Source organism: Macaca fascicularis, chromosome 5 (assembly GCF_037993035.2).
Source record: "Macaca fascicularis isolate 582-1 chromosome 5, T2T-MFA8v1.1".
NCBI lineage: Eukaryota > Metazoa > Chordata > Mammalia > Primates > Cercopithecidae > Macaca > Macaca fascicularis.
This window is the reverse complement of record NC_088379.1, coordinates 8,838,604-8,848,696: the sequence shown is the minus strand read 5'-3', so window position 1 is coordinate 8,848,696 and position 10,093 is coordinate 8,838,604. Positions and strand designations below refer to the sequence as shown.

Genomic DNA, 10,093 nt, shown 5'->3' with positions numbered 1-10,093 from the left:
TACAGGCATGAGCAACTGCACCCGGCCAGGTAAGTTTCATTTGTATGTATTGCCCTGTGATTAATGGACCAGTGAATAATGATTGTGAATTGTTGGGATTGTCTTACTAGCCTCATTTGACAAATTTTGTTTATCCCTTGTCCATTATACACATTCCACCTTTGTTTATTAAAGGAAAAACTACTCTTGATGTAAAGATGTTTATTTTTTGCTAATAATGAGTTGGTATTAATTCCTAAGTACATAAACTTTACCATAGAGTATCATCTCGTGAGTTCTTTGCGTCTGTTACCCTTTATTCTTTACTATTTCTGTCTGTTATTTGGATCGTTCACTTTGAATGAAGGAGAGAGAATTGTGATAGGACAATATGTTGTAACCAATCTGAGGGAGGAAGCATTCAGTCTCTCAGTCACATATGATAGTGTTGGGCTTTTCATCGATGCCTTTGGTACTGTAGTAGATAGTATTACACCATTATGGTATTATAATTTATATATTGTATTTTACAGTATTACAGTCTTACCAGTCAGTGTCACATGATTCAGTTCCCTACCAGCCAACAGACAAACCAATCATATACTCCTGTAGGAACAAAGGAGATTCCTTGGCCAGGCGTGGTGGCTCACGCCTGTAATCCCAGCACTTAGGGAGGCCAAGGCAGGCGGATCACGAAGTCAGGAGATCGAGACCATCCTGGCTAACATGGTGAAACCCCGTCTCTACTAAAAATACAAAAAATTAGCCGGGCATGGTGGTGGGCGCCTGTAGTCCCAGCTTCTAGGGAGGCTGAGGCAGGAGAATGGCGTGAAGTCAGGAGACAGAGCTTTCAGTGAGCCGAGATCACACCCCTGCACTCCAGGAAGGGTGACAGAGCGAGATTCTGTCTCCAAAAAAAAAAAAAAAAAGGAACATCCTCACTTTTTTAATGCGAAACCACTCTCTGCTCCCAAGTTAATCCCTGTTTGGGCCTGTGGGAGCTTACACCATCCTCCTACAGGTAATTAATAACTGATGTCTGGCTTATCTGTTTAGTAATAGATGTTATGTGTTTAACAGTGCCAGTAAACGTAGGGTGCTAATTCCTTCCTCACCAGTGGGGTGCATGAGACGCTATTGAAACCATTGGCAACGCAACACAAAACGAATGGACCAGCCCTCATACAGGACACCTGCTCAACTTGACCTACCTGATGTCGGCTGACAGTTCCGAAACACATCAGCAGTCACCTGGGTCAGAACCGTGAGCTGACGATGGGCCTTCCCTTTGTTCTGCACAGTGTTTTGTGGTCTTCAGCTGTTGTCATCTTCTCCCACACTAAAATGCTGTCATCTCCTAGACATGAATGTTTAATTGCACCCCAGCATGACATTTGGCCTGTGCTTAGCGGGCAGTTTTGAGGCTGCTTATTAATGCACAAAAGCACAGCACGTAAGCCGACACTTATGTCCTAATTAGCAAGAATCAGGCTGTATCTCTGTAGTCCCTGTACCTACTCTGGTCACCATCTCTGTATGCTTAGGGCAGCCATGTGAACATTATTAATTATTGTACACTCCAAGACAATAGTTATTATGTAGGCAGAAGTAGTGGCCTTGTTTGTTTCTTGTGCTGCTGCTCCCCTTGCTTCTGTCCCGTACACCCTCCTGATGAGGTATACATCTATGGTGCCTCACGGTTCAGGCACTGATGAGTAAAGACAATGGGAAGAAAGAGTTTGCTATTAGCCCCTACCGAAGCATATGAAGAAGCATCTCAGCTGGTTTCATTGAAAAATTCCTAGCCAGTGTGTGGGCTTTTCTTATCACTGCTGCTTATCAGCATGTCAAAAGTCGAATCTTCGGACTGCAAGTCTTGCCGGCCTTAGACATAATGGCCTTACTGCATGTGGAGCTAACCCCAGGAAGATGGAGTGACACTCTTTGGAGGATTAGGTGGTCTCCTCTAATGTGGCTTGATGGGCTCCTGAACTCTTTACTTTAACCGTGCAGAGTCCACACTGCCAGTGATCATGTGCCACAACTCTATAGATGTAGAAACTCAAAATATTCAAAACATTCTGAAACAGTTTCCATTGAAAGGGAAGAGAAAAGCAGTCAGGTGCCACTCTCCGGTCAAGAGAACTAGTAGATGGCTCACGAGAACACTGTCGCTACTGTCTGTGCCTCTTGTCACCACAAATATCCTGATCCTTCAGTTTTAAGGGTGTAGGGCCATTTTCCTCCCTTTCTTACTGGTAGTTCTCAAGATAACTGTATGATATGCTGGGAAGGCAATATCCTGATAATCAGGTGACATTGGTCAGAACAGCCCAGGCTCTGTTATAGTCCCTGCTCGAAACAATGGCCTTTAACGCTTGTGTCCAGCAAACCACATCCTGGGAGAAAACCCAAGGTGGGCTGCTTTCTGGGGTCCCTCAGTTGTAGTGCAAGTGAAGCATTTACAGTCAAAACTCCATCCATCTGCTCTGGGTAGCCTTCCTGATCTTGTGGTAGCGGTTCATATTGAATCCTAGACCTCTGTTGTCTTTTGTTTGCTATTTGTAAGTAATAAATTCACTTCATGGGATTTATGTATGAATGTGTTTGGTCTCATTGTACTCAGGAACAACGGCACCCATTGCACAGTGAACCCGCTTCATAATTGGTGAAACTACCTATGGCCCCCTTGTGCCACAGCAAGGAGGTTAATTCAGCCAAACATAAACTTCATGTTTGTAAAACCTTGTAGCACAATTATTACCATGTGGGAGACCTTTAACAATTGTGATGCTGATTTGAAGAACTCTGAAGGAAGACATTTACACAAATGGGTTGGGTACATGGGAGTCCCTCCTAACTTAAAGCAACCCTTACTCCCCTCCACTTCAAAAGAGTGGAGAGGCTGGGCGCGGTGGCTCAGGCCTGTAATCTGAGCACTTTGGTAGACCAAGGTGGGCAGATCACAAGGTCAGGGATTCAAGACCAGCCTGATCAACATGGGGAAGCCACATCTCTACTAAAAATACAAAAATTAGCCGGGCATGGTGGCGGGCACTTGTAATCCCAACTACTTGGGAGGCTGAGGCAGGAGAATCGCTTGAACCTGGGAGGCGGAGGTTGCAGTGAGTCGAGACCATGCCACTGCACTCCAGCCTGGGTGACAGGGCAAAACTCTGTCTCAGGAAAAAAAAAAAAAAAAGTGGATAAGAACTGAAACAGGTTTAAAATTTCACCTAATTGGAAATGCAAAGTTTACAAAAATAATATTTAAAATAAAAGGTTAAGTGAGTGCTCATTGAATTTTATGCCTCCACAAAATAGGTTGCGAATTAACTTCCACGTTTGTTGAAAGCCACCTAAGTTGGGCAGCCTCCGTGTCTGAAGTTCACATGTGGCTCAAATAAGAATTATACCTGGGGATATCCCGAAGTTTAAATATGGTATCCCCTGTGATAATTATGAGGAATTACTGTACATAAAACAGGTGGTCTTCCTTTAACTCTGAAAATCATATTATCTTACCTAAATTCTCCAAAACGCATCGCTCTGCAGTATCCTATAGTGGACATATGTTTCCTGACCAATGAGCAGTAAAATTAAGTGTGTGCGACTCACCTATGTTCTTATCGAAATGGAAATCCCCGAATCCCACCAGTTAGAATAACATGACAGAATGTCAGATTTTTGGAATCTATAAGTTTTCTGTAAGGTTATTAGGTATTGATTCCATTTTATTAATAGATATAAATATATTTAGATGACCTATTTCTCCTGTGTCTTAGTATTAATAGATTGTGTCTTTTAATTCATCCAGTTGGTCTAACTTACAAGTTTGTGGGTTATGGAGATTGTAATATTCTTTATTATTTTCTCATCCATGGGCTCTCTAATATAAAGGGCTCTTTTAATTCTTATATTTTAGGTTGGTGCAAAAGTAATTGTGGTTTTGGACCATGAATTTTAAATTTTTATAACTAGGCTGCAGCACATCTTTATTAATCAAAATAGAACCCATTACAATGGGCTGGGCGCAGTGGCTCACGCCTGTAATCCCAGCACTTTGGGAGGCTGAGGCGGGCGGATCAGGAGTTTGGGAGTTTGAGACCAGCCTGACCAACATGGTGAAATCCCGTCTCTACTAAAAAGACAAAAATTAGCCAGGCATGGTGGCATGTGCCTGTAATCCCAGCTACTCAAGAGGCTGAGGCAGGAGAATCTCTTGAACCCAGGAGGCAGAGGTTGCAGTGAGCCGAGATTGTACCTTTGCACTCTGGCCTGGGCGACAGAGTGAGACTCTTTCTAAAAAAAAAAAAAAAAAAGAAAAAAAAGAAAAAAAAGAAACCATTACAATGAACACATTTTTGCCAAGGAGAAATAAACTTGTTTATTCCGTGCTTTCAGGGTTCGATGAGCTCTTGGAAAGCGTTTTCTGCATCCTGCTGGTTGTGTAAGTGTTTTCCCTGCAAAACGTTGTCAAGATGCTTAAATGGTAGTTGGTTGGCGAGAGGGCAGATGAATATGGCAGCTGAGGTAAAACTTCATAGCCCAGTTTATTCAACTTTGAAGCCCTGGTTGTATGACATGTGGTCAGGCGTTGTGGAGAACTGGGCCTTTCCTGTTGACCAGTTCCGGCTCCAGGTGCTGCAGTTTTCCATGCGTCTCATCGAACGGCTTGGCATACTTCTCAGATGTAATGATTTCACCAGGATTCAAAAACTGTAGCGGATCAGAAGACCGGCAGCTGACCACCACACAGTGACCATGACCTTTTTTGGTGCAAGTTTGACTTTGGGAAGTGGTTTGGAGCTTCTTCTCAGTCCAACCACTGAGCTGGCTGTTGTATGGAATCCACTTTTCGTGGCATGTCACAATCTGATCAAGAAATGGTTCATTGTTGTTTCATAGAATAAGAGAAGATGACACTTCAAAAGGACGCATTTTAAACTATTTGGTCAGCTCATGAGGCACCCACTTATCAAGCTTTTTCAACTTTCCAGTTGGCTTCAAATGCCAGATGACCATAGAAGGGTCGACATTCAGTTCTTCGCCAACTTCTCATGTGGCTGTAAGAGGATCGAATTCAGTGGTTGCTCTCAATTGGTCGTTATCAACTTCCGGTGGCTGCCCACTATGCTCCTCATCTTCAAGGCTCTCGTCTCCTTTGCAAAACTTCTTGAACCACTGCGCTGTACATTAGTTAGCAGTTCCTGGGCCAAATGCGTTGATGTTGTGAGTTGTCTCCCCTGCTTTCGGACCCATTTTGAACTCGAATAAGAAAGTCGCTTGAATTGGCTTTTTGTCTGATATCATTTCCATAGTCTAAAATAAATAAGTAATAAGTCATTAGCAAAAAAAAAAAAAAAAAGAAAGAAAGAAAAAGGCAAGAAATGCCCATTAAATGATGAATAACATAACCACACTTATTTAAGAAGGTATTCCATTATCAAACAGCAAATTCCAAGAATGCTAAAACTGCCATTACTTTTGTACTCACCTTATAGTAATTTGTGTGATTTCTTTTTTTCTTTGTTAGCCTGGCTTGATAGTGACCAATTTTGTTGATCTTTATGAAGAAACGGCTATTGTTCTATTGAGTTCTTCTGTTGATTTTCTGTTTTCAGTGCCATTGACTTGTCATCTTGTTTTTATTTCTTTTGAGTGAATTTGGCTTATATTGTTCTTTTTCTTTTTCTTTTTTCTTTTTTTTTTTTTTTTTTTTGACTTAGTCTCGCTCTTTCGCCCAGGTGACCTCGCTCTCTCGCACGAGGTCAGGAGATCGAGACCATCCTGTCTAACACGGTGAAACCCCGTCTCTACTAAAAATACAAAACATTAGCCGGACGTGGTGGCAGGTGCCTGTAGTCCCAGCTACTCGGGAGGCTGAGGCAGGAGAATAGCATGAACCCAGGAGTTGGAAATTGCAGTGAGTCGAGAGCGTGCCACTGCACTCCAGCATGGGTGACAGAGCAAGATTCCGTCTCAAGACAAAAAAACAAACATATTCGCTGGGCAAGGTGGTGCATGCCTGTAATCTTAGCTATTCGGGAGGCTGAGGCAGGAGAATTGCTTGAACTGGGACCCGGGAGGCAGAGGTGGCGGTGAACCGAGATCATGCCACTGCACTCCAGCGTGGGCTACAGAGCGAGACTCTCTCTCTCCAAAAAAAAAAAAATTATATATATATATATATATATATATATGCACACACACATACATTTACATATATATAAATATATGTATATATACACACATATATATATATTTGAAGTATTATCCAATGAGAGCAGGTGTTCTAGAAGACCTCATTTAAATACAGAATCTGAATGGGGGCCCATGTCACACCTGCCATTTTTTCATCTTTGCAGCTGGGCATTTCTCCTCTTCTCTGCTGGACTCTGCTGTTTCCCACAAGGTGTTCAGAGAGTCTGCCCTGAATCCTACAACCAGGAGATGAGAAGCACAGAGTGACACCAGCAGGAGAACATCAAGATGCGGTGACAGTTGTCCTCCTCCTGCAGAGTCCAGAGCTGTGCACTCCTACCGCTGGTGCCCTAGCTAAGCCTGGGGGCCAGCATGCCCGATGATAGTCTGGGAGTGCTGCAGTCAGGGTCCCCACAATGGGCACCCAGCCTGTGCCCTTGCACTCTGCACGAGCGTGGCCATTGTCACCTCAGAGCCCCTGGGTACAGAGCAATGCATCCTACCAGAGCTGCATGTGAGGAAGGACCACGTGAGTCCCGCAAAAGAGCTGAGGCCCTGCAGGGGGAGGTGGCCAGGACCGAGACCTGATGCCTGTGTGGAGAATCGTCTGTGGGTGTGAGTGGCACTGTGGGGTCAGTGCCCGGGTTCTGCTGCTCCCCCTCCTCAAAGATCAGGGCCCGAGCAGGGGCTGGCGTGTGTGTGGCACCTGGAACTGCAGGGCCACCACCCCTGTGTGAGGCCGTCATGGGGACCTGAACACAGTGTCGTCTGCCACCCATCCATTGGCCCCAATTCCAGGCCAGCTTCTGCCAAGGTGAGAGGGTGGAATTTGGAAGGTGGGTGTAAGCTGAAGCCTGTCCCCCAGAGGCTGACATACAGTGGTGACACTCTGTGTGGGGGAAAGAAAGAGAGATCAGACTATTCTTGTGTCTTACGTAGAAAGATGAAGACATAAGAAAGTCCATTTTGATCTGTACTAAGAAAAATTCTTCTGCCTTGAGATGCTGTTAATCTGTAACCCCAGCCCCAGCCCTGCGCTCACAGAAGCATGTGCTGTATTGACTCAAGGTTGAATGGATTTAGAGCTGTGCAGGATGTGCCTTAGTGAAAATATGTTTGCAGGCAGTATGCTTGGTAAAAGTCATCGCCATTCTCCTTTGTCGAGTACCCAGGGACACAGTGCACTGCGGAAAGCCTCAGGGACCTCTGCCCAAGAAAGCCTGGGTATTGTCCAAGGTTTCTCCCCACTAACGCAGCCTGAGATATGGCCTCTTGGGAAAGGAAAGACCTGACCATCCCCCAGCCCGACCCCCGTAAAGGGTCTGTGCTGAGGAGGATTAGTGGAAGAGGAGGCCTTTTTGCAGTTGATATAAGAGGAAGGCATCTGTCTCCTGCTCATCCCTGGGAATGGAATGTCTCGGGGTAAAACCTGACCATACATTCTATTTACTGAGATAGGAGAAAACCGCCTTACAGCTGGAGGCGAGACATGCTGGCGGCAATACTGCTCTACACTGCACGGAGATGTGGTGTAAAGTCAAACATCAATCTGGCCGACGTGCACATCGAGGCACAGCACCTTTCCTTACACTTATTGATGACACAGAGTCCTTTGCTCACACGTTTTCCTCCTGACCCTCTCCCCACTACTACCGTGTAGTCCTGCCACATCCCCCTTGCCGAGATAGTAGAGATAGTGATCAATAAATACTGAGGGAACTCCAGAGACCAGTGTCGGTGAGCATCCTCCGTATGCTGAGCGCAGGCGCCCTGGGCCCACTTTTCTTCCTCTATACTTTGTCTCTGTGTCTTATTTCTTTTCCCAGTGTCTTGTCTCCGTCTTTTGAGAAATACCCACAGGTGTGGAGGGGCAGTCCCCCTTCACTCTGATGCCACCCTTGCCCTCACCTAGCTCTCTCATACCTGGGATTCTAGGGGGTCTGCCCCAGGGTTGCATGCCCACTGCCAACCAGAGGTGGGCACGTCGATGCCTCCTGGATGTGGGGCTACTGGTGGTCAAGGCCTGGCAGTATGTGGAGGGTCTTCTCAGAGGGGCCATGGGGCCAGGGAATGGGATAGGGCGCTAACTCCACCCTGCACAGGAACCGCAGCCCCCAGCCAAGCCGGCCCAAGTATTCCAGGTGCTGTCCACCCCGCATGCACACGGCCAGGCTCCAGGTGGCCTGGCAGAGAGGGATGGCCTGGTGGGCAGCTGAGAAGCCAGAATGGAGGGGGCGTGCACTGCCATCCGCAGTCTGGCAGCCAGGAGCAGGGAGGCTGTGGCCTGGTGAGCCAGGGGGATTGGGGAAGGGCAGGCAGCCCAGTGGGCCTGATTTACCAGTGAGTGAGCTGTGGGCGGAGCCGCTCCTGGCTGAGGGCTGGGGTTGGGGCAGTCTGTTAGGACCTCCTGGGCTCCAGGCTGCCAGCTGCCTACCCAGGGTCTGAATATTCTACTGTGGCCTGTTTCCTCACCTGGCCCAGAGAATTAGGCAAGGTAATCCCAGTAAGCCCTCATTAGCTTGCCTATCCTCCAGGTCTTTTTGATTTCTTTTTTCTCTTCTTTGTTATGAAACTCTGGAGAATTGTCCTCCAGCCTGTCTTCAGCTGGGGAGGTGGAAAGGCTGGACCTTGCCGTCGGCTTCAGGGCCCCTTCTGGGTGCCCCCTCCTCCTAGGGTTTTTAAAAGCATGTACTTAGCAACATACCCTGTACCTGAGAGAGCTGCGGAGAACCTCCTGCGTGTCCAAACCAGCATACTTTATTCCCTGACCCCAGGCCCTCATCACACCCCAAAGCCCAAATCCTTTCAGGTGGCCAGCTTCAGACAAGAGTCTGAACTCTGCTTGTTTTCTGGGGTCTACACAGGCCCGTATGATGGGGCTACCTCCATTCTACCCCTGTGCCTCCCCCGATCCATTAGGGGCCTCAACTCCAGTGATCCCTAACTGGGAACAAGGTTCCCCAGGCAGGGAATGCAGCCCTCCCTGGGATGCTGGCCTGGCCATGTCCCAATGGACATCAGTCCTGGAGCAAGAGGTCCAAGGCAGGGAGTTTCACCCCCCATTTGACCAGGTGTGGTGACCTTTGTGGGTTCCTAGCCTTCAAGATGGGATTTTTACACTGCGCCATAGTGGGGGAAACTGAGGCACAGGGCCGGTGAGTGGTAAAGAAAGAAAACCTCTGTGACTAGGAAACGTGTCCCTTGCCCAGCACAGTCGCTCCAGGATAGCACCCTTTGGGATGTACCGCTGAGCTGTTCTTGGCACATGGCATGGCACTGTGGTGGAGGTCAGCAGCTTCTGGAGTTAGGGGTGGGGGTGCTGGCAGGAGCAGGTGATTTTGGACCCACCATGGGGAGGAAGGGGACATTGCCCCTTTCCCCACACTTTAGCCACAGCAGGAATTTTCTTCTCTGATGTGTGTGGGCACCAATGCCTATGTGGGTGTAGGTGCGTCCTCCCCTTTTGTTGATGAAGAACCTTCCTGCAGCTGTTGGGGTGAGTATGGGCACCACGTGTGCCTGGCAGCAGGGTGGGGCCTGTGGAGGCTTGGCTACTATATGTCCCACGGCCACCTCCCCAGGGGAAGCAGACCCTGTGCCCTTAGTGCCCCTCATACCCAGTCCCTCACATTCTTCACTTGGCATCCCCTTGCCTGAGTCTCCCAACTCAGCCCCTGCCAGGTTTCTCCAGGCCCTGTGGGCCCTGGGATGGGATCAAAGGAGGCAGCAACTGTGCTGCCTGCCTCTGCGTGAAGTTGGGGATCCCTGGCCGCTACTGGCATCTGTGGGTAGGGTAGGTGGGGAGGTCAGGAGTCAGCTTTTCTACTCCCCAGCCTGCACTGGCTAAGCCACCAGGTATAACTGGCCTGGAGGCTGATCTGTGTCCTCCACAGTCCCTTGATGCATTATA

At 47.6% G+C, this 10,093-nt stretch overlaps 1 long non-coding RNA gene across 1 annotated transcript; it reads left to right on the top strand.

The window, feature by feature from the left end:
* Positions 1–4,383: 4,383 nt before the first annotated feature.
* Positions 4,384–7,974, top strand: LOC141410279 (uncharacterized). Its single transcript, XR_012434661.1, has 2 exons — positions 4,384–5,211; positions 6,348–7,974. It is a non-coding gene; the product is annotated as an uncharacterized lncRNA (long non-coding RNA).
* The last annotated feature ends 2,119 nt before the right edge of the window (positions 7,975–10,093 follow it).